Raw genomic sequence first — 6,491 nt, 5'->3', positions numbered from 1 at the left:
ATGTGCTTATTATGCAGCATCTAGTGGCATATCCTCTACTTAGCTTTTCACTGTCCTTAACCTTCTTCGAACGCGACGAGAATCGCAGTCATTTTATGTTGTTCGTTATTCCCCCTGGATACTCTATTTATCCAACGTTCTGTTTCTTTAACGGCATGCCTCTCTTGCTGGGTGTCAATATTTGTCATATATGTTTATGGGCAAATGTTCCGTAACCCTTTCATAATGAAGTGTACCTCGGTTGCTGAAGTTCTTCAACGTTCACTGATGGTAAATGTTTTACAACCTTTCGTTGAAATGATGTGTAAACAATGTATGGCGTCAACTGTTCAAAGACATTTCTCCTGTGGCAACAGCTTCGAAACCTTCACTTGATGTGATAGACTGCACGATCGTTGTTGACAGATAAGATATACGTTGCAGAACCTGCTGCTTTCACATGTTCCAAATACTATGTGTGCTGACTCATGCACTACATAATCTATTCATTACTGGAAGCTCAATAATCCTTGAGTTATTGCAAATGTTCTGGTTATCATGTATCATTCTATGTGTTCACTCCTGTTCGCCAGTTGAACAATGATTCGATTCACTTGCCTAAAGTCATATCGTATGTAATACATCGTTCATAAAAACGCCATATAGAACTCCCTTGACAATGGATGGTATCACTGACATGTTCTTATGTGGTACAAAACCTTGTTTTGGTGACAAAAGCTCCAATACAACTCCTTGACATGATATGTCCCAAAACCTCTACTGGGTTATAACTGTACAATACGTCTTGCTTGGTTCTAAATGCTCCATAATTGTTGCTTGGAGTCAAATGTTGCATTACTCTTGCTTGGCAGTAACTCTGGTCGGTGTTCCATAAATATTGCTTTGCAATGAATGATTTATAACTTCTTAAGGTGTTAAAGTCTTCATAACCCTTGTTGTAGACCGATGTTTCCATAAATCTGGTTTGGACTTCAATCCTTTCTAACCTTGGCTTTGGTGCCCTCAGTAAAAATCCTGGCTTAGCGTCAGATGCATCGTAACATTGGTCTGTGTCAAACTAACCATACCTTAGGTTTGATGCCCAAATGATAAAGCTCTAAAGTGATGTCAATGTACCATAGTTTAGAATGGCTTTACGCTCTTTTTTCAATCATTTTTCACCACACGTTTTGCTTCATCAGATAAATTCTAGACTAAATGTCCCATATTCAATTTCACTTTATTCTTGAAATACACGAGACGTTTCGGGCACACGAACACTGCCCATCTTCTAATAACATCCTCGACAGAGACAAATGTGTTCCTCCAAACTCGTTTATCTAATCACAGCTAACAAGAACAAGTTGGAACTGTTCATCGAGTTATCCTCAAATACCAGATGTCTCCTGTCTATCGGACTGACGAACGGATCCTCAAGGAGATAATAGATGGGAACATTAGCTGCAACATCCCTGAAGATCACATCAACATCATCATTTACAACAAGAACAGGAAAACTAGTGACTACAATATGAGTAACAACCTCACACATAACAATAACCCATGACAGTCAACCTATGTAGTTTACAAGTACTCCTGTCCAATTGAAAGTTGTAGACTTAAAACAACGTAAACTACTTTCTAATACCTTTTTCCCATTCTTATCTCGGTGGTGTTTTGATTTTAGTGTCGTATACTGCATTAACGCTTTTGAACATGAAATCATCTGTGTATATATATATATATATCCTTACATCATCCTCTGCACCTCTTCCCTCTGAAGGGTCTTAGGCTGAAAAGTTGCTCTTAATCTTAAGATTAAAACCCAATTAAAGAAGAGTAAAGATTTGGATTTCTTCTGCATTATCCTCAACAATCTTTTACAACGTTACTGTATTCCTCTTTCCTTATCTTACCCTACTCGTCCCTTGCTTTCTTATTTCTTATAGATAAAACAAGTCTAAGATAGCAACGATTTTTTTCAATATCTAAGCTACTAAGTGTGGAGACATTAAGTGCTAATAATGTTCGTGTATCATTTCTGAGAGTATCCATCACCATGTTGGCATAGGACGCTTTTCTTCGTGCACTTCATTTTGGTTTTGTCCGATGATTATTCGTACGTGACGAAATGTAATGAAAGACTTGATTAACTTCACTAGATCTAGCTAGTTGGCAACCCTGACTACAATGAAGCTTCATATGTACTGTTGGTTAAGATTCGACTTATTCTTTGGTCGATCTCATACAGTTTGTACGACATTTCCTGATATCAGAAAGATAATACCAATTTAGGTCAATTCATAATTTGTAAAAAGAAATACATGGCAAAATATGACGTTTCAGAACTATTTGAACTTTATTCCAGGAACTTCAGCGATATATGTGTGTGTGTGTGTGTGTGTGTGTGTGTGTGTGTGTGTGTGTGTGTGTGTGTGTATAGCAATGCTCAGAATTACCAACTGTTTGTATTTTGCGAAGGAACGCGAGCTCGAACGCTCGCCCATCCCAAGACGCTTTCACCACATCCCCGGACCAGACTTTTCTCTTTCACTGTACACACCCCATGAATCTCCCTCAGCTGATATAGATCAATGTACTTGACAATAGACGAGGTTATCAACCTTCCTACCTCCTCCTTCTTCCTTCTGATGATATCTTTCATATCCTTTCATCTGTCCCCTCGTTTTCTTTGATTACTCCTCTTACCTATGACAACTAATGATCTTCTTTCTTAATAATTCCCATTATATTTTCCAGCCTTGTGATCTCAGATGAATTGTTCATTGTTTATATATCGATTTTGTCTCAATCCTCTGTAACACCAACATCATCCCTCAATATCCTCGTCTCCTTAAATAGAACTTGGTTAGAGCAAAATGATTTTCGCATTTCCTCTTGTCTGATTTCATTTCTATTCAGAAATCGTCAGAAATTCTTGACTTGTTTGGCTGTATGCATGCGTGCCCAGAAAAAAAAAAATTTGCTTTTCCTGGACTGATTGGTTGACCTGAATTCCTTTGTTTTTCTTTCTTTTTTTTCTTTCTTTTTACGTTGGGGGCTTCAGTCATGGCCAAAAGTCCACATCAAAGCCGGACTTTAATTGGAATATGAATACTCCTTATTTTCCATAAAGGCCCAGTGTTCTAATTGTGTTGCCCCATTAACTAGTTTGCTTATACATCGGCGCGCGCACGCGTATGTGTGTGTGCGTGTGTGTGTAATTTCTATTTGTTTGTTATGGGAAGAGACTTTTACACTCGTGTTTCCCAGTTTCTTAACCTTGTATATAAGTACCATGTCTATTCTACACACACACACACACACACACACACACACACACACCAACCATAGCCAGGTACCCATATATCGACTAGCCTCGATGGGGAGGATGAACACCGGAGTTGGATGTGGTCCATCTGCCACGCGTCCAGAATTCGAAACTATGCGGGTCCAACCCTGGGCTGGACCGTGGACTCATGGTCAGTCACGCCGGCCACGCCAGCACGGAGGCCCATACATGTGTGTATTACCAACTTACACAATATGGGAAGGAAGCTGTACACTTGTGGCTTCATTCTCATTCAGCATTTGTAAATTCTACGTGTTGTCTGGTTACAGTTTTTGTTTTCCTTTGAACCACTTGCTGTTTAATGTAGAACTACTTCTTTACAGATTTTCAAAACGATTTCTTGTTTAGTCTCATGCTATGGACTTTGGTTGGTGTGTCTTTGCATCTCTTGAGGTGTTCACTGTGGACGTGACTGAACTTGTGTAAAAACTTAAGGCAAGTCACCCTTTACTCTTCTCTCCTCCATCGTAGGCATACATATAACCTCCGTTTCCCTCCTCAGGGTCATACTAGAGAAGCCTATTTTACTTTTAGTCTAATACTGATTGTGAATTTTTGCTGAATATTTCATTATCTATGCCCTTGCCAGCAGACATTTTATCTCCATTATAGTTCTACGAAAAACGGATTCTAATAACGGGGTTAGGTACAATGTTGAGTGCCTCGCCACTATCACACACAGATTCCTGCAGCATTTCCCCCTGCTGAATAATATTTGTATCTCTGCCTTCCTGCATTTTGTTTCACCTTCAATACGTTCTATTTATTCTGGCTGGATTGACTCTGTCGTGTATCAGACTAACTTTGGAGTTTGTTTAGTTTCCTTTGTTATTTCATGCAATCCTCTACTCACTCTTTACTTCACTCATGATCACTGGCATCATCTGCAAATATATTCAGACATAGTCCATTATACCTGGCAATTTATTCGTGTAGATAAAAAGAACAATGATCCCAGGACTGAACCCATTAGTTAAGGTTCTTTACTGTCCTCAAGTAAATGCAAGGCTATTCCACTCCCTGGCAAGGGCATGTGTGTGTTTGATCATATCTCTAGCGTTTTTTTTTCTTTTGTTTTAACGTACTTGCAGTCGTTGTTTTTTTTTTTTTTTTTTTTTTTTTTTGCAGGAGTACAAGATATTCTGAGAAAGTATTGCATGTGCGAGGTATGCTACGTCAGGTAAACAGGTCACGGTGGTGGTGGTGGTGGTCATGCGCGTCAGGCAGGAAACTCTGGGGTGTGGTGTCCACCGTGTAGGGAGGGACCCGGTCACATCACCACCCGCCTCTCCCTCAGGTAAGGATCGTTCGCTTACCTTTCTGTTACCCAGCTACCTCCTCCCCCACTGTGCTCTACATGGTCTCCCTCAGGATTGTAACAGAAGGCAACAACATACTCAAGCAATAAGTTACGTACATATGAACAAGGTGGATGAGTGGAACATATGAACAAGGTGGATGAGTGGAACTGAATGATTCGAGGACAATGTTGATGCGCACATCATCATACGTGGGTTTAGAACGTTGTATCATTGTAGAAATTGTTCAAATGATGCATCCCTACAAGCACAAAGCTTTCTCCCCTCACAATATGATTGCAAATATGCAATTAGGCAGTACAAAGAGCCAACTTCACATAGGTAAATCCAGTCATATATGAAAAAAATCAGGAAGCACAATTTTTCTTGCTAGCGTCATGCACACACTATATATGGCAATGACTATTTCGAGAAGAGCTGCTTCATGTTTTGCTATGTTTACAGCAAATGTTATAATTTCTGGCGCTATCATGATCCAGTAGCCCAAGTCAAATTTACGTCTAGCGTCAAGGAACAGGACGAAAGATCAGTAATGTTTTTATCTGCATTTGATGCTTTCGCCCATAAAGTGTTGTAAGGGATCGTCTCAGTTTTCCATTCCAGATGGTTCTTATTTCTGATGATATGGGTGTTTTTCTAGTTTTCTTGCTTTACTCATACGGTTGGCAGCAGCGACTGGGTCAGCACAGGGTGAGGAGAGTTCCCTTCAAGTATTTCTGAGGATGTTAATCTTTCGTTCTATTCCTTAACCAGAACAAAAAACTTGCTCTTGGATTTGGACTTTCTATTTCTTTGGAATCCACCGATGCTTTTAACAGAAACATCGACGTATGTATCGTGAAATCCACTAATAACGCCAACAAAGGAATTTGATTTTTCATCTGGTTCAATACGAAGTGCCTTGGCCAGTGATGGTGTTTCCAGGTGTAGTGACATGCCACGTAGGGCCCAAAGAACCATGGCAAATCTCAAGCTAATAATCATATTCATATCACAAGATCAGGTATGACTATACAGTTCGTAGATCTGAATACAGTGGACTCTAGATGTAAACATCAGGATCTTTCAAATGATAGCGAAACATACAAAAGATTAACATCCAATCCCTTTAATGATAAAGCAAAGCCCTTCAACTCTAACTAGACTCAACCAATAGTTAGATAAGCGCCAGGACATTCTGAAGTCAATATATATATATATATATATATATATATATATATATATATATATATATATATATATATATATATATATATATATATATATATATATATATATATATATATATATAAATATATATATATATATATATATATTTATATATGTATATATATATATATATATATATATATGTATATATATATATATATATATATATATATATATATATATATATATATATATATATATATTTTTTTTTTTTTTTTTTTTTTTTTTTTTTTTTTTTTTATACTTTGTCGCTGTCTCCCGCGTTTGCGAGGTAGCGCAAGGAAACAGACGAAAGAAATGGCCCAACCCCCCCCCCCATACACATGTACATACACACGTCCACACACGCAAATATACATACCTACACAGCTTTCCATGGTTTACCCCAGACGCTTCACATGCCTTGATTCAATCCACTGACAGCACGTCAACCCCTGTATACCACATGACTCCAATTCACTCTATTCCTTGCCCTCCTTTCACCCTCCTGCATGTTCAGGCCCCGATCACACAAAATCTTTTTCACTCCATCTTTCCACCTCCAATTTGGTCTCCCTCTTCTCCTCGTTCCCTCCACCTCCGACACATATATCCTCTTGGTCAATCTCTCCTCACTCATTCTCTCCATGTGC

Source organism: Panulirus ornatus, chromosome 20, assembly GCF_036320965.1.
Source record: "Panulirus ornatus isolate Po-2019 chromosome 20, ASM3632096v1, whole genome shotgun sequence".
NCBI classification, from domain to species: domain Eukaryota; kingdom Metazoa; phylum Arthropoda; class Malacostraca; order Decapoda; family Palinuridae; genus Panulirus; species Panulirus ornatus.
The sequence above is the reverse complement of the archived record's forward strand: the minus strand, read 5'-3'. Positions refer to the sequence as shown.